Source organism: Pristiophorus japonicus, assembly GCF_044704955.1.
Source record: "Pristiophorus japonicus isolate sPriJap1 chromosome 24 unlocalized genomic scaffold, sPriJap1.hap1 SUPER_24_unloc_1, whole genome shotgun sequence".
Lineage (NCBI taxonomy): Eukaryota > Metazoa > Chordata > Chondrichthyes > Pristiophoridae > Pristiophorus > Pristiophorus japonicus.
Genome location: NW_027250648.1, coordinates 3266936 through 3286009, shown reverse-complemented (window position 1 = coordinate 3286009; position 19074 = coordinate 3266936). Strand labels below are relative to the sequence as shown.

At 43.2% G+C, this 19074-nt stretch overlaps 1 protein-coding gene across 1 annotated transcript in view; it reads right to left on the bottom strand.

The window, feature by feature from the left end:
• The window catches only part of LOC139241199 (zinc finger protein 665-like), a 131832-nt gene that overhangs the window by 37051 nt on the left and 75707 nt on the right, over nucleotides 1-19074 (bottom strand). The gene's annotated exons all lie outside the window — the stretch shown is intronic.

Sequence of the window (19074 nt, the reverse complement as noted above, 5' to 3'; positions counted from 1 at the left end):
CATAAAACCCTGCAGCAGTTCGATGTCACTGAGATAAACATCGCACAAAAGCCAAACAGTTTCACAAAGTTTCGTTATTCAAAGTAACTCAGGCACACACTCTGCTCAGCAGATAAACAGCAAACCACAGTACTGAGGGGCTGAATACCACAACAGAATGTTTCATGGAAAAGCAGCTTAATTCTATAAACCCGTTCAGAAGAATCAAATGTAACATTGCCAAAAAATGTCAATGCAGAATCCAGAGAACCAGTCTATCACTGAACGAATTAATTATTGAAATAAATAGAAATATAAAATAATAACAGCAGAATTGTGATTAGACGGATCATGTTAATCAATTAATATTGATATCGGGTATTGTTGTGCTATTGCAGGCTATGACTACATTATAATAATGTAATTTGTATTAAGTTAAATCTGATTCATACCACAAATATATTAATTATATAGTTCTTCATTACAGTAACATTTCACGTATATGAGCATTCGTCAACTTTTGATCAATAAATGACATTGCAATTATCACAAATAAAACACAATAAAATATCTTACATTTATTTATAACATCTAAAGCTTTCTGTTTCTGCCTACAATCATCTGTCAAACACATTTAAATATAATATTTGCATTTGATCAGAAAACATGCAGCAATTAGATGTTACGTAGACTAAGCATTGTAGAAACGCCAGAGAGTTTATTTAAAGTAACCCAGGCGCACAGTCCCATCAGCAGATAAACACCAAATCACGTCAATCTGGGGATCAATCCCTCAACAACATTTTCTGTGGAGAAGCAGTTTCATTCCATAAAAGCATTGCAGCAGAATTAAATGAAACATAGCAACAAATCTCAATACAGAACCCAGCGAATCAGTGAATTATTGAAATAAACAGAAATATAAAATAAAGGCACAAGTTCCACAGTTACTGAACGAGTGAATGTTTCTTACCTGCAGTGCCTTGTCCCCAGTAGTCCATGGCGTAGTGTAGTGTATTTTGCACAGTAATACATGGCGGTGTCTTCGGTTCTCAGCTTCTTGATCTCGATGTAGGTTTTGAAGGGATGATCCGACCTTCCACTCCAGGCGCGTAATGTATGGTATCCGACGGATTTCTGAAAGCAAACAGCCACTCCAGTCCCTTCTCGGGAATTGTTTAACCCAGTGCATGTAGTAGCTGTCCAGACTGAACCCGTTCACTGAGATTCTCCGGGCTTCATCGACACAGAAGCCGACTGGGTCAGCACGACATCGGAGAACATTCACATCAATGAATAGAAATAAAAACACAATATCTGAAGCTGCCTTCTATTGTGTCACGGAAGCAGCGAGGAATACTCACAGGTGAAGCAAGCCAGAAACAAACAGAGACACGGGGCAAGTCCCATCTTCGGGTCTCGCGGTGTAACTGACTCGGGAAGGTGTCTCGGCGCCTCCTGATTGTGAAGGTGGAGCTGGGTCCCGCTATTTAAACTGTCCGGAGCCCTGTGTGTGTGAGAGAGAGAGAGAGAGGAAAGGGGACTGGGAGTCACACGCCTCACCCAGCAGCAGACTGACTCCTCCCCTGTTTTCCTGTCTGAGCCCAGCTGTGTAAAATATAATTAACCATTAATAATCCGTGCTTTGTGTCCATTCCCCAAAATTACCGTGACTTTAATTGCTGATATACTGCTGGGCATTATATATCGTCTATTCAAAACATATTCAGTATAACATTGAATCAGTGTGAGGATTTACATTCCCCACAAACAGCCCACATTTACTCCGTGTCCAATTCCCCTCGGGTGGATGTAAAATATCCCATGGAATTATTTCGAACAAGAGCAGGGGAGTTCTCCCCTGTGTTTGACCAATATTTATCCCTCAACCAACTTCACTAAAATAGATCATTTAGTTATGTATCACATTGCTGTTAGTTGGATCTTACTGTGCGCAAATTGGCTGCCGCGTTTCCCTTCATGGCAACAGTGATAACACTCCAAAAAGGACTTAATTGTCTCTAAAGAGCTTTGGGGCATCCTGATGTCGAGAAAGGAGCTATATAAATGCAAGTCTTTATTTTTCTGATCGGCAACTGCTTGTGGGATGGAAGAGAAAAGGACACACGAGTTGATGATATTCTTCCCGGTTATACAGCAGGGAAAGCTAAGTTTGGGAGCAACATCACATTTAATCAGATAGCATCCATCGCGTCTGTGCAGCTCCACATTTAATACAACCGTCCCTGACCCAAATTGGGCACTGGATCTCAGTTCACCCGTGTGGAGACTGGTACTTTATTTCACGCTGAGTAATTCTAAATGTTAAAAGTGAAGATCTACACCAATCTGTATAATTGTGAGGAGACCGCACAGTCCGCCCGAAGTTATCTGGGTGAGAATTAAATCACGCTGCCTCGCTTTCTAATCGCAAGTACATTACTGTCCCACCGACCATGGAAATGTCCTCAACACTGCAGATTAAACAGTGTCGATCAGTGTGAACCGATTAAAGGAGAAATTATATCCGTAGCTTTGGGATATTATTGGTTTGAGGTAACGTTTTTAATTTGCACCTGGAAAGGGAAATCATTATAATAAATGCTTTAATTGAGTGTCGCCATCGTGGAGTTTGATTCGGTGCTGACCTTAACCCAGCTGTGGCCAGCTGTTCTGATGCCAAGTGCATGTCTCTCACAGTTGTACCAGAGCGTGTTTTATTTTAAAATATGAAGGCTGTCAATGGAAATAGACCAAAACCTCAGTAACTAGAATTCCCGGTCAGAGGCTCCATCACTGGGACTGTAACTCGGCAGACTGCAGCTCATGGGGTCAAGTATAAATGATCAAAGGGACCAAGAATTGTTATATGGGTTATTGCGTTTTTTATATCTGTACCTCTCTATGTGTATGTGATACCAGCACAGCTTCCATTGCCGTCTGCTGGATTGCAATAGAACATGGCATTAAACCAGAGGGGAATTGTCCTTCATTAATCGATACATCAAAAGCTTTCCATTGCTTTAATTATATTTTATTCAGTACTCCATATGTCATACACGAAACATCATGTTTTTAAGGTCATGCCATCAGAAATATATTTTAGATGGATGTTGTCTACAGATGGATTCAGTAGTCGAAGAGTTAACTTCCACGTTGATCCCACCCACGCACAGTATATCTCTCCCACACATTTTCTCACAGAAATCCACAATTTCACCATCAGGGAGGGGCGAGAACTCACACTATAACTTGCAGGAAACATCTGCTGGTTCGGTGCAGAAAAACAACCAGCTGTTTGCTGCCCGCTCAGCAGAGACAGAAAGCCAACCACAACCACCTATCGTGAATGGAACCAATTTGTACACAAATCTGTCCAGCAACTCGTACTGGCAAGGAACAACCCCATTGGTTATATGGAGATAATTTCAAATCACTTGTTAAACCTGGGAATGATTCCCAGATTCTGGGACCTATCTGACCCACCAGAATCCACAAACCCTGCTGAGTCATTGAATATATTTAAGACTGAGATAGATAGATTTTTGTACTGTAGGAGAATCGAGGGATATGGAGATAAAGCAGGAAAGTGGAGTTGAGGTCGATGATCAGCCATGGTCTTATTGAATGGCGGAGCAGGCTCGAGGGGCCGTATGGCCTACTCCTGCTCCTAATTCTTATGTTCTTATCTAATCTCACACCTTCCCATGAAAACTTCCTCAGAATTGATAATTGTGTCCTTTCTCCATTAACTCCACCTGATCTCTTGGCCCTCTTGTGGTTTGCTCTGAGAAACTCCTTTGGAGTTTAGAAGAATGACAGGCGATCTCATTGAAACATATAAGATTCTGAGGGGGATTGACTGGGTAGATGCTGAGAGGTTGTTTCTGCTGACTGGAGAGTCTCGAACGAGGAAGCATAGTCTCAAGATAAGGGGTCAACCATATAAGACTCAGATGAGAAGGAATTTCTTCACTCAGAGAGTTGTGAATCTTTGGAATTTTCTGCCCCATAGGGCTATGGATGCTGAGTCTTTGAGTATATTCAAAACTGAGATAGATAGATTTATGGACTCCAGGAGAATCAAGGAATATGGAGATCGGACGGGAAAGTGAAGCTGAGGTCAAAGATGGGCCATGATCTTATTGAAGGGCAGAGCAGGCTCCAGCTTCCGTGTGGCTCCTAATTCTTATGTTCCTATATAACTTCACATCTGCCCATGATACCTCCTCAGAACTTATAACAGTAATTGTTCCTTTCTCCCTTAACTCCACCCGATCTCTTGGGTCTCTTGTGGTTGGCTCTGAGAAACTCCACTGGGTGAACGTCACTGGGAAAATACAAATTGTGTGTGGAATCAAATAATCATGTTCAAAAAAACTCTGGTGTCTGCAGTAGATGTTTATCATCAGCAGGTGGCGACAGTGATCTTATTGAAGCAGGAAGAGGCTGCTGTTGCTGAGCAGATCAGTCACCGTTGCATTGTTAGAACAAGTTATAGCATTGCTATCAATCAATAATTAATAATACTCAGATTACTGCTCAGTCCAATTTTAAGCGAGCATTCATCCTTAGAATTAGAAGGAGAAATAAAGATTGAATTTAGTTCAATCCAGACTTTGGGAAGTATGTCAAGGCCTTGGTGATGCTGCAGAGCAGAATGTCTAGGAATTACCAGAGTGATGTATTTCAGTTATATGGAGACTGGAGAAACTGGGAACGTTCTACTTAAAGCAGAGAAGGTTAAAGGGTTATTGAATAGTGATCAAATTTTGAAAGGTTGTCATTGATTCATAGAGGATTACTGCACAGAATGAGCCCATCGTCCCTGAGCTGGTCCAAAAAAGAGGCATACAGCCTAATCCCACTTTCCAGCACTTGGTCCATAGCCTTGTAGCTTAGGGCACTTCAAGTGCATAATCATGTGTTTTTTAAATGTGATGAGGGTTTCTGCCTCTACCACCCTTTCAGGCAGTAAGTCAAAAATCCCCACCATACTTTGAGTGAAATAAATTTTCCTCGACTCCCCTCTAATCCATCCACCAATTACTTTAAATTTATGTACGCTGCTTATTGGTCTCTCTGCTGAGAGAAATAGGTGCTTCCTATCCACCATATCTAGGCACCTCATAATCTTATACTCCTCAAGTGAATCTCCCCTCAGCCTCTTCTGTTCCAAAGAAAGCAACCACAGCCTAACCAAGCTTTCCTCAGAGCTAAACTTCTCCAGTCCCGGCAACATCCTCATTATTCTCCTTTGTACCCTCTCTAGTGCAATCACATATTTCCTATAATGTGGTGACTAGACTGCACGCAGTACTCCAGCTGTGGCCTAACAGTTCAAGCATAACCGCCCTGCTCCTTTATTCTATGCCTCGGCTACTCAAATAAAGTATTCTGTATATCTTCTTAACCACCTGATCTATCAGTCCTGCTACCTTCAAGGATCTATGGACATTCACTCCGTCCCTCTGTCACTCTACATTTCTCAGTGTTCTACCATTTATTGTCTATTGCCTTGCCTTGTTAGACCTCCCCAATTACATTACATCACACTTCTCCAGATTGAATTTCATTTGCCACTTGATCAGTCCATTGATATCTTCCTGTAGTCTACAGCTGTCTTCCTCACTATCAACCACACAGCCAATTACTGTATCATCTGCAAACTTCTTAATCATGCCCCCTACATTCAAGTCCAAATCATTGATCTATAACACAAAAAGCAAGGGATGTAATACTGAGCCCTGCAGAACTCCTCTGGAAACATCCTTCCTGTCACAAAAACACCCATCGACCATTCCTCTTTGCTTCCTGCCTCTGAGCCAATTTTTGATCCAACTTGCCAGTTTCCCTTGGATCCCATGGGCTGTTACTTTTTCTGACCAACCTGCCTTGTGTGACCTGGTCAACGGCCTTGCTGAACTTGATGTAGACTACATCAAATGATCCCTGATCGACCCTCCTCATTATCTCCTCAAAAAATGTAACCAAGTTAGTCAGATATGACATTCCTTTAACAAAACCTCTTTAACTGTCCTTGATTAATCTGTGATATTCTAAATAAAGATTTATCCTGTCTCTCAGAACTTTTTCCAATAATGTTCCCACCACCGAAGTTAGGCTGACTGGCCGAAAATTACTTGGTCTATCCCTTTCTCCCTCTTTAAACAATGGCACAATGTTAGCAGTCCTCCAGTCCTCTGGCACCATGTCTGCAGACAGAAAGGTTTGGATAATGATGGTCAGAGCCTGCGCTGTTTCCTCCCTTGCCTCTCAACAGCCTGTGATACATTTAATTTGCGACTGGTGATTTGTCTACTTTCAAAGATGCTAAACCATTTAATTCTTCATCTGTCTCTAGGTTTATCCCATCTAATATTTCACACTCCTCCTTAACTACAGTGTCTGCATTGTCCCTCTGTCTGTGAAGACAGACGCAAAGTATGTATTGGTAATCATACCTGTGTCTTCTGCCTCCAGACATAGGTTACTGTTTTGATCTCTACTCTTTCCTTAGTTATTCCCTTGCTTTTTATGTATTTAGAAACCACCTTTGGATTTTCCTTGATTTTACTTGCCAACATTTCCATGCCCTCTCTTTGCTTTCCTAATGTCCCTTTTCATTTCACCCCTCCATTTTCTATACTCCCCCAGGCTTTTTGTATTAATGAGCTCTCTGTACCTGGAAAAAGCTTCTCTTTTTGTCCTTAGACTATCCTGCATGCTCCATGAATCCAGGGGATCTAGATTTGGGAGTCCAATCCCGTTTCTTTGTGGGAACATATTTGCTCTGTACCTCCCTATCTCCGCTTTGAATGCCTCCCACTGCTCTGACAATGATTTACCTTCAAGTAGCTGTTCCCCATCTCTTTTGTTAAATCACTTCTCAGCTTATTAAAATTGGTCTTTCCCCACTCGACATTTACACCTGGTCTATGTTTTCCATAATTTTGCTAAATCTAACTGAATTTTGATCACAAGCACCAAAATGTTCTCCCACTAATATCCCTTTCACCTGGCCAGTTTCATTCCCTAAAACTAAATCCAGAACTGCTCGTTGTCATTGCTACGTTGTGGCTAAGAAAAAGTTCTTCTGAATGCATCTTAAGAGTTCTAGGGCAGTTGAAACTCCCTGCTAATTCTCCCTATTGTTTTTGGACTTCTCAAAAATGTGGCTGTATATTTGCTCTTCTATCTCCCTCTGACTGTTTAGGGGTCCATAGTTGTGTGCTTGCCCCTCCTTACAGCTGTAATGGTTTCCTTTATGTGAAACAGAGTCATTGTCCTCTCTTGTGCTTGTATTTTCATTTCTTGAGGTTTTTCTCATTGGCACCTGCCACTTTTATTTGTCTCGTGCCTTTTATTGCTTTTTGTATAATTCTACTTGCTATTATCCAGCTACAGCTCGGGGTATAGTTGGATTTCAAGGCATGTGGAAGAGCCTTTAACTTGGATTTAACTAGTTGAAAGAGTAGCCATGCTTAAGATCGGGATAAGGATTATGGTTTAAGGTATTTTAGGTTTTGAGTTTAGGTTGGAGTTAGGGCCGGTAGTGTTGGGGTCATTAGGGTTAGAGTCGGGGTTATGGTTGGTGTTGTGGTTTGCATCAGGGTTCGAGTTTGTGAGATAGGGTTAGCATTACTGTAGGCTTTCCATGGTAGTTGTGATTGATTTTTGTGGTTACTTTAGGTTTGGGTCTGGGTCAGAGTTTTCCTGTTGTTTATTTGATTGAAGTAATTTGGTAACTGGGTTTCTGATTCCCAGAATCTCTCTCTGTCTTCTTCCTTTGTGTGGTTGTCCAGCTCATATTGGTTTCAAGCAACATAATTTCCAGGGATTGAACCCCACGTTCCATGACATGTCTGCTGATAGCTTTGTCTTCATGTTCTGTTCTGGTGACACTGAGGTGCCCTGCCAGCCTGGTTCATTGATAGCGGGGAAACAGGGAACTATGCAAGATGTAGCATTGTTTGCATCAGATTGCCGTAGATTACACTGGGCAACTCGCATGTAATCTTTTGGTTTATGAATCTGTTTCCCCGTGCTCCTGCTTTGTATCTGGTTTTGGATTTGTAGCTACTTACATGTCCCACATTGCTTGTCACCAGAGTTCTGGTTACCTGTACTCTGCTGTCAATCAACACGTCATTTACATTCTTGCTTCTTTTAAAAGCTGATGTTATGCTGTACTGGCTCTCCTTTCAGTTTTTCAAAATTATTTCAATTAGTCTGTTAATTTGTGAGGCCACTTGAGACAAGACCTAGTGCAATATAAACAGAGACAGGACCTAGTATAAGATAAACAGTGACAGGGTCTAGTGTAATATAAACAGAGACAGAGTCTAGTGTAATATAAATAGAGACAGGACCTAGTGTAATATAAACAGAGACAGGGCCTAGTGTAATATAAACAGAAACAGGGCCGAATGTAATATAAACAGAGACAGGGTTTAGTATAATATAAACAGAGACAGGGTCTAGTGTAATATAAACAGAGACAGGGTCTAGTGTAATATAAACAAATGGGGAAAACTCCTCTGCTCTTTAAGATCGTGCCATGAGTCCTTTAAATCCACCTGAGCAGGAAGATGGGGCCTCAGCTTAATGTCCGCTCTGAAAGACGGCACCTCTGACCGGGCAGCACTCAGTACTGGCATCGGATGTGACGGCGTAAATTACGGGTTCAGGTCTCTCGAATGGGGTTTAGTATCTGTGACCTTCTGAGACTGAGGCGAGAGCGATCCCACTGAGCCGAGGCTTGAACATATCACAGCTTGTATTTTAAGATGTTGCCATTCAGCTCATCATGTCTGAAGTTCAGGGCCTGAGCCCAGTCTTATACTGATCCATTTATTGTCAGCGGCGAGCCCTGTTATAATCTTTGGGATTTTATTCCCACACTTTTGTAACGGTGCACGGGATTCCCACGGGGTCCATGTAAAAGTGTCAGCAAGTCCGCAAGGGACATCTGGAAGTGTGCAAGGCAGAAGGACTCACCAAGTTTGCTGATGATACAAAGATGGGTGGGAAAGCAAACTGTGAGGAGGACACAAAAAATCTGCAAAGTGATATAGTCGGGCTAAGTGAGAGGGCAAAAATCTGGCAGATGGAGTATAATGTGGGAAAATGTGAGGTTATCCACTTTGGCAGTAAAAATATAAAAACAAATTATAATTTAAATGGAGAGGGATTAAAAAGTGCTGCAGTACAGAGGGATCTGTGGGTCCCTGTGCATGGAACACAAAAAGTTAGTATGCAGGTACAGCAAGTCATCAGGAAAGCAAATGGAATGTTGGCTTTTATTGCAAGGGGGATAGAGTATAAAAGCAGAGAAATCCTGCTAGAACTATACAGGGTATTGGTGAGGCTACACCAAGCGTACTGTTTACAGTTTTCGTCTCCGTATTAAACAAAGGATATACTTGCATTGGAGGCTGTTCGAAGAAGGTTAACTAGGTTGATTCAGGAGATGAGGGGGTTGACTTATGAAGATAGGTTGAGTAGGTTGTGCCTATACGCATTGGATTTCAGAAGAATAAGAGATGATCTTATCCAAACATGTAAAATAATGAGGGGGTTCGACAAGGTGGATACAGAGAGGATATTTCCACTCATAGGGGAACTAAAACTAGGGCACATAGTCTCAGAATAAGGGGCCGCCCATTTAAAACTGAGATGAGGAGGAATTTCTTCTCTCAGAGGGTTGTAAATCTATGGAATTCTTTGCCCCAGAGAGCTGTGGAGGCTGGGTCACTGAATATATTTAAGGCAGAGATAGACAGATTTTTGAGCGATAAGGGAGTAAAGGGTTATGGGTAACGGGCAGGGAAGTGGAGCTGAGTCCATGATCAGACCAGCCATGATCTTATTGAGCCTGGCGGAGCTGATTCGAGGGGCCAAATGTCCTAATCCTGCTCCTATTTCATATGTTCTTTTGACTCAAGAATATTGAGTGTTACACGGTGTGAGCTGCACAATCAGTGCAGCTGGGAGCTGGGATTGTTCTCTTGAGAGGGGAGAAAGATCAGATTTAATAGAAGTGTTCAAAATCATGAGGAATTTTGATTGAGTAAATTGGGAGAAACTCCATCACTCCCTCCCTCCGTCCATCCCTCGATCCTTCCATCCCTCCATAGCTTCCTCAGCCCAGTCGATTCTTATTTTTCCCTTTGCAGTGTTTCTGCTTCAATCGATGAGGATTCCCCAGCTGGAATTTTCAGCACCCAATTTCTTCACCAGGCTTTCGTTTATATTAACAAATAAGAGAGAGAACGAAGGCAAATATATATATATAACCCCCCATCCTAAAACAACTGACAAGAAATAAAATAGTGACCTTTCCGGAGAGGGAGTTTGCTGGGGAACTGGCACTGGGTAGAAATTCTATTTGGGGCAATCAAGATATCTTTCCTTTTTTAAAGAAAAATGTAAGGGCAACAATTTGAAAAATTGTTTTAAGACATCGTCGACTTCCAGATGCTCCTTTTCCCTCCCCCTTCTCGCTGTTGAGGACGGGCCAGTGCCCGCCTGGAGCTCGATGCCATTGTATGTACGGGACGGTAGGACGCAAGCTCTCGCTACGCGGACAGACTGGGAGAAGCTGGGCTGTTCTCCTCACAGCAGAGAAGGGTGAGGGGAGATTTACCAGATTGGTACCAGGGATGAATGACTAGAAACACTAGTTTGGCCCCAGCTGGAGTACTGTGTCCAATTCTGGGCACCACACTTTAGGAAGGACGTGAAGACTTTTGAGAGGACACAGAAGAGATTTACTGGAAAAATATCGGGGGTGAGGGTGGGGGAATTAAAATAATGTGGAGAGACTGGAGAAGCTGGGGATGTTCTCCTGAGAGCAGAGAAGGTTAAGAGGAGATTTAGTAGATTAGTAACAGGCAGCGGAAGGAGCGTGCGGCAAACCTGTCCAACGCAACCTTTCCTTCAACGACTGTCTGTCCCGCCTGTGACAGAGACTGTAATTCTTGAATTGGACTGTTCGATCACATAAGAACTTAGTTTTAGAGTGGAAGCAAGTCTTCCTCAATTGTGAGGGACTGCCTATGCCTGTGATGATGACCAGGCATGAGGGACTTCAGTTAATGTGGAGAGATTGGAGAAGATGGGATTGTTCTCCTTACAGGAGGGAAGTCTAGGAGGAGATTTGATCGACGTGTTTAAAATCATCAGAGTTTAGGTCGAGTAAATAAATAGAAACTGTTTCAGATGTAAGGTGATTGACAAAAGAACCAGAGGCGCTATGTGAACGAACTTCTCTATGCAACCACAGGTTGGGATTTGGCGTGTACTGCCTGATAAGAGTGGTAGATACAGATTCAATAGTAGCCTTCAAAAGGAAATTGTATAAATACTTCAAGGAGAATAAAATGCAGAGATATAGGGAAAGAGCGGGGAGTGAGACTAACTGGATTGCTCTTCGAAAGAGTCAGCACAGACTCTTTGGTCTGAGTTGCCACCTTCTGTGCCGTACTAATCTATGAGTGATCATAACGTGGTTGAATTTCAAATTCAGTTGGAGGGTGAGAGAGTTGGTTCTCAAACCAGTGGCTTAAGCTTAAATAAAGGAGACTACAAAGGTATGAGGGCAGAGTTGGCTAAAGTGGACTGGGAAAATTGTTAAAATTATATGACAGTTGATGAGCAGTGGCAGACATTTAAGGAAATATTTCATAACTCGCAACAAAATATATCCCAATGAGAAAGCAAGACTGCAAGAGAAGGGATAACCATCCGTGGCTAACTAAGGAAATAAGGGATGGTAACAAATTGAAAACAATTGCGTACAATGTGGCCAAGACTAGTGGGAGGCCAGAGGATTGGGAAACTTTTAAAAGCCAGCAACGAACAATTAAACAGATGATAAACAGAGGGAAGATAGATTATGAAAGTAAACTAGCACGAAATATAAAAACAGATAGTAAGAGTTTCTACAGGCCCATAAAAAGGAAAAGAGTGGCTAAAGTAAATGTTGGTCACCTGGAGGATGAGACTGGGGAATTAATAATGGAGAACAGGGAAATGGCAGAGACGTTGAACAAATATTTTGTATCGGTCTCCACGGTAGAAGACACTAAAAATATTCCAATAGTGGATAATCAACGGGCTATAGGGAGGGAGGAACTTATTACAATCACTATCTAATGAAGTTGTACTCGGTAAAATCATGGGTCTAAAGGCGGACAAGTCCCCTGTACCTGATGGCTTACATCCAAGGGTCTTAAAAGTGGCTGCAGAAATAGTGGATACATTGGTTGCAATCTACCAAAATTCCCTGGAACAGAGGATTGGTAACTAACAGATCGGAGAGTTGGGATAAATGGGTCATTTTCCAGTTGGCAAACAGTGACTAGTGGGGTGCCGCAGGGATCGGTGCTGGGTCCTCAACTATTTACAATCTATATTGATGACTTGGATGAAGGGAGAGAGTGTAATGTAGCCACGTTTGTTGATGATACAAAGATGCGTGGGAAACCAAATTGTGAGGTGGACACAAAAAGTCTGCAAAAGGATATAGACAGGCTAAGTGAGAGGGCAAAACTGTACAGGGTATTGATGAGGCCACACCTGGAGTACTGCGTCCAGTTTTGGTCTCCGTATTTAAGAAAGGATATACTTGCATTGGAGGCTGTTCAGAGAAGGTTTACTAGGTTGAGTCCGGAGATGAGGGGATTGACTTAGAAACAAAGGTTGAGTAGGTTGGGCCTATACACATTGGAGTTCTGAAGAATGAGAGATGATCTTATTGAAATATATAAGATAATGAGGGGGCTCGATAAGGTGGATGCAGAGAGGATAATTCCACTCATAGGGGAAAATAAAACTAGGTGACATAGTCTCAGAATAAGCGGAAGCCCATTTAAAACTGAGATGAGGAGGAATTTCTTCTTTCAGAGGGTTGTACATCTATGGAATTCTCTGCCCCAGAGAGCAGTGGAAGCTGGGTCATTGAATATATGTAAGGCAGAGATAGAAAGATCTTTGAGCAATAAGGGAATAAAGGGTTATGGGGAGTGGGCAGGGAAGTGGAGTTGAGTCCATGGTCAGATCAGCCATGATCTTATTAAATGGTGGAGGAGGCTCAAGGGGCCAGGTGACTGACTCCTGCTCCTATTTCTCATGTTCTTATGTTTATATTACACTAGAGCAGTGGTTCTCAACCGGTGTTCCGCCGCACATTGGTGTACCGTGAACCCTTCACAGGTGTGCTGACCAATTGGGGTGTGGGAGAAGATATTTTAAAGATGGGTTATATTGTTTCAGTGTGTGGAGTTCTCCAGAACCGTGTTGCTGGTAATCGAGAGATAAATTGTCACTCCCTCAGATACATCATATTCTCTCCTGCATCCATATTTTAGAACTAATAATGTTATCGAATTATTATTCTCGGAGCAAAATTGTTCAACCAGCCAGAACAAACGTGATCTTTCCTCCACCCGGAAGATAAGGAACAGTGCAGGCAGCTCCTTCTCACACACAGTATGTCGATTATCACTCACAGAGCTCAGAGACACAGAACTGGCCTCAATCCTATTTTCACAGGCAGCAGAAATTGTCAGTCCCACAGTGATCCGAAGTAACAGAATTACATTGTGAATATCACAGCCACACCGAGCAGGGGAAACAGATGCTGTTTCAACATTGAAACAGATCACGCTGACAGCTACATTAAACACCCACACTCACTTACCAGAAACTGACAGCTGGAGAATAAAACACACAATCATTCATCAGAAAAAATGACAAACAGATAGTATGCACCACACTCGTACATCAGAAGATGTCAGTATCGATTAAAACGTAATCCCTTCAAGTGTGCCATCAAAAATTCTAGTATTCGAAAGCGTGCCATGAACACAAAAAGGTTGAGAACAACTGCACTAGGGACTGTCCCTGTTGATATTACACTAGACCCTGTCTCTGTTGATATTACACTAGACCCTGTCTGTTTATATTACATGACACCCTGTCCATATTACACTAGACCCTGTCCTTGTTTATATTACACTAGACCCTGTCTCTGTGTATATTACAAGAGATCCTGTCTCCCTTTATGTTACACTAGACCCTGCCTCTGTTTATATTTCACTAGGCCCAGTCTCTATATATATTACACTTGACACTTTCCCTGTTTATATTACACCAGGCTCTTGTCTCTGTTTATATCACACCGGGCCCTGTCTCTGTTTATATCACACCGGGCCCTGTCTCTGTTTATATCACACCGGGCCCTGTCTCTGTTTATATCACACCGGGCCCTGTCTCTGTTTATATCACACCGGGCCCTGTCTCTGTTTCTATCACACCGGACCCTGTCTCTGTTTCTATCACACTGGACCCTGTCTCTGTTACTATCACACCGGACCCTGTCTCTGTTTCTATCACACTGGACCCTGTCTCTGTTACTATCACACCGGACCCTGTCTCTGTTTCTATCACACTGGACCCTGTCTCTGTTTCTATCACACTGGACCCTGTCTCTGTTTCTATCACACTGGACCCTGTCTCTGTTTCTATCACACTGGACCCTGTCTCCCTTTATGTTACACTGGGCCATGTATCCATTGCACTTCACAAGACAATGTCTGTTTGTGTGAACCGAGGCTCAGTGGGTCTCAGTTTCACCTCGGTTTCAGATATTTTTGGGATAAACTCCCACTCCAGGGACTAGATCTCCATTTATTGTACAACAGACCCTGTCTCAGTTATTTCTGCACTTGACCGTGCATCTGTTAGAGAGACAGAAGATATATAGATGTATCAATATATATTAATATAAATAAAAATATATATGTGTGTGGGTGGGAGTATGTAATGCTCCTTTGGTTGGAATGTATGTTTAGTTTCGTTAATATCTATCAAGAGTTGTGTACAATGTGTAATTGATCTGGTATTGTGTGGGTGATATTGGTGTTGAGAGGATGGGGTGAATCGTGTAACAGTCTCCCAGAGACGGACTGGGATTGAGGGATACGACTGAAGGGGAGAAATTCACTGCACTTTGCACCACTTAGTGGCACTCTGTGTGTTAATGATCACTAATTCACACTTGTGTTGTCCTGAGCCAATTTGTCCCAGTTCTTTAATGTTGAGGATTGTTTTTCCTGAAGTATTTTATATTGAGCTTTCACATGCCCCACTGATTGTATCAGACAGAGCCTGGAACCGTGACCTCACAGCACCACTCGATGGGCGGCTGCAGGGTCCTAATATCCACCAAGGACCAAGTACAGCAGACACCTCAAGTCACTGCAGAAATACTACCAACGATGTCTCCGCAAGATCCTGCAAATCCCCCGGGAGGACAGATGCACCAGCGTTAGCGTCCTCGGCCAGGCCAACATCCCCAGCACTGAAGCACTTGATCAGCTCCGCTGGGCAGGTCATATTGTTCGCATGCCAGACACGAGACTCCCAAAGCAAGCGCTCTACTCGGAACTCCTTCACGCAAACGAGCCAAAGGTGGACAGAGGAAACGTTAAAAGAACATCCTGAAAGCCTCCCTAAAAAAGTGCACCATCCCCACTGAGACCTGGGAGTTCCTGGCCAAAGACCACCCAAAATGGAGGAAGCGCATCCGTGAGGGCGCTGAGCACCTCGAGTCTCATTGCCGAGAGCATGCAGAAATCAAGCGCAGGCAGTGGAAAGAGTGTGCGGCAAACCAGTCCCAAATACCCTTTCCCTCGACGACTATCTGTCCCACCTGTGACAGGGACAGTGGTTCTCGTATTGGACTGTTCAGCCACCGAAGGACTCATTTTTAGAGTAGAAGCAAGTCTTCCTCGTTTCCGAGGGACTGCCAATGAAGATGAATATCCACTGGAATACATTCACTTATCTGGTTAAGACGATCAACTGAAAAGAGCGCACACAAAGTGTTTGCTATATGTTAGTGTGTGTGTGTGTGTGTGTGTGTGTGTATGTGTGTGTACAAAACACATCATTAATAATGTGTGCAAGTGCATTCCACAAAGATAAATGATTAGCTTCAACCATTATTTTTCAGCATTTTATTTTATTCAACAGCTAATTAAGTGTAATACCTTTAACATTTATTGATAACACATTGTCTGGCCTGCTCTTGTTTAGAACGTGATGTCACACTGACCATTCCGTTACCAAGGTAACCATGTCTGTCCGCAGTATTCAGTGGGAAAGGGGATTAAATCACACTGAGGGTAATGAGCAGCCCCCCACTAGTCTCTGAGCTTTATTGTCCAGTGATCACCTCACCATCACACACAATCCCCTGATATACACCTGGGGTGTGGGATTATTGGTGCAAGTGATGGTAAAAATAAAACTGCACCTGTACCTGGCATGTGGTTAATAAATCTGTAATTATCTGACTTAATTGTTTCTCTCATTACACTAGACCCAGTCTCAGGTTAAATGGTTGATATGGTGGACTTTCAAAAGGCCTTCAAAAGGTTTGATAAAGTGCCTTGATAATATCCTTGGCAGCAAAGTTGAAGCACATAGAATCAAAGGGACAGTGGCAGCATGGATATGAAATTGGCTGAGTAACAGCAACCAGAGAGTAGTGGTGACAGGATGTTTTTTTGGACTGGAGGAAGGTATACAGTGGTGTTCTGCAGCAGTTGGTACTAGGAACACTGCTTTTCTTTATTTATATTCATGACTTAGAGTTGGGTGTACAGGGCACAATTTGAAAATTTCCAGATGATTCATAGCTTGAAAATATAGTGAACAGTGAGGAGGATAGCAATGCCTTCAAGAGGACATAGACAGACTGGTGGAATGGGTGGACACGTGGCAAATGAAACGGAGAAAGGTGTGAAGTGATACATTTTGGAAGGAAGAATGAGGAGAGGCAATATAAACTAAAGGGTACAATTCTAAAGGGGGTGATGAACAGTGACCTGGGGGTATATTTGCACAAATCATCGAAGGTGGCAGGGCCGGCTGAGAAAATGGTTAAAAAGCATATGGGATCCTGGGCTTCATAAATAGAGGCATAGAATACAAAAGAAAGGAAGCTATGATGAACATTTATAAAACACTGGTTCAGCCTCAACTGGAGTATTGTATCCAATTCTGGGCACCGCACTTCAGGAAGGATGTGAAGGCCTTAGAGAGGGAGCAGAACAGATTTACAAGTGTGGGTCCAGGGATACGGTACTTTGGTTACATGGATAGTCTGAAGAAGCTGGGGTTGTTCTCCTTAGAGCAGAGAAGGTTGAGATGAGATTTGATAGAGGTGTTCAGAATCATAAGGGGTCTAGACATAGTAGCTGGAGAGAAACTGTTCCCATTGGTGGAAGGGTCGAGAACAGAGGACACAGATTTAATGTGATTGGCAGAAGAAGCAAAGGCGACATGAGGGAAACGTTTTTACGCAGCGAGTGGTTAGGATCTGGAATACACGGCCTGAAAGATTGGTGGAGGCAGATTTAATCGTGGCGTTCCAAAGGGAATTGGTTAAATACCTGAAGTAAGAAAATTCACAGGGCTACGGGAAAGGGCGCGGGAGTGGACTAGCTGAAATACTCTCGCAGAGAGCGGAGCGGCACTGAATGGCCCTCTTCTGTGCTGTAACCGTTCTATGATTCTATAATACACCAGAGCCTGTCTCAGTTATTACTACACTAGACTTTGCTCCAGTTTATATTAATCCATCCACTACGTTAAATATTCACTCCCCCCACCACCGGCGCACCAGGTCTGCAGTGATTACTATCCTCAAGATGCACTGTAGCAACTCGCCAAGACTTCTTCGGCAGCACCTCCCAAACCTACGACCTCTTCCACCTAGAAGGACAAGGGCAGCAGGCTCATGGGAACACCATCACCTCCACGTACCCCTCCAAATCACACACCATCCTGACTTGGAAATTTATCTCTGGGTCAGCTTCATGGGACCCCCTCTCTAACACTGTGGGGGTCCCTTCACCACACGTTCTGCAGCGGTTCAAGATGGCAGCTCACCACCTGCTTCTCAAGGCCAATGAGGGATAGACAATCAATGTTGGCCGAGTCAGCAACACCCACACGTCAGGAACCAATAAAACAATATCCCTGAATCAGGAATTACTGCACTAGGCCCTACCTCAGTTATTACTGCACGAGAACTACTAATATTGTTCTCGGCCCTGTCTCAGATATTACTGGAATATACCATGCCTTTGTTGCTATTACACAAGACACTCCCTCTGTTTACATTAAATTAGACTGGAACACTGTTTATATTACACTAGCCCCATCCTTTCACGTTACGAAACTAGACCATGTCTCAGAATATATTAGACTAGACTCTGTCACCGTTATCACCGCACTAGATCATGCCTCTGTTTATATTACACGAGACCTAAACTCTAACTCCCAGGTACAGCACAGGTTAGATACAGAGTAAAGCGACCGCTACACTGTCCCATCACACACGCCCAGGGCAGATATAGCACAGTTTAGATACAGAGTAAAGCTCCCTCTACAAGTTTGCAGATGACACTAAACTGGGTGGCGGTGAGAGCTGTGAGGAAGATGCTAAGAGGCTGCAGGGTGACTTGGACAGGTTAGGTGAGTGGGCAAATGTATGGCAGATGCAGTATAATGTGGATAAATGTGAGGTTATCCATTTTAAGGGCAAAAATATGAAGGCAGAATATTATCTGAATGGCGGCAGATTAGGAAAAGCGGAGGTGCAACGAGACCTGGGTGTCATGGTTCATCAGTCATTGAAAGTTGGCATGCAGGTACAGCAGGCGGTGAAGAAGGCAAATGGTATGTTGCCCTTCATAGCTAGGGAATTTGAGTATAGGAGCAGGGAGGTCTTGCTGCAGTTGTACAAGGCCTTGGTGAGGCCTCACCTGGAATAGTGTGTTCACTTTTGGTCTCTTAATCTGAGGAAGTTCGTTGTTGCTATTGAGGGAGTGCAGCAAAGCTTCACCAGACTGATTCCCGGGATGGCAGGACTGACATATGAGGAGAGACTGGATCAACTGGGCCTTTATACACTGGAGTTTAGAAGGATGAGAGGGATCTCATCGAAACATGTAAGATTCTGACGGGACTGGACAGGTTTGATGCGGGAAGAATGTTCCCGATGTTGGGGAAGTCCAG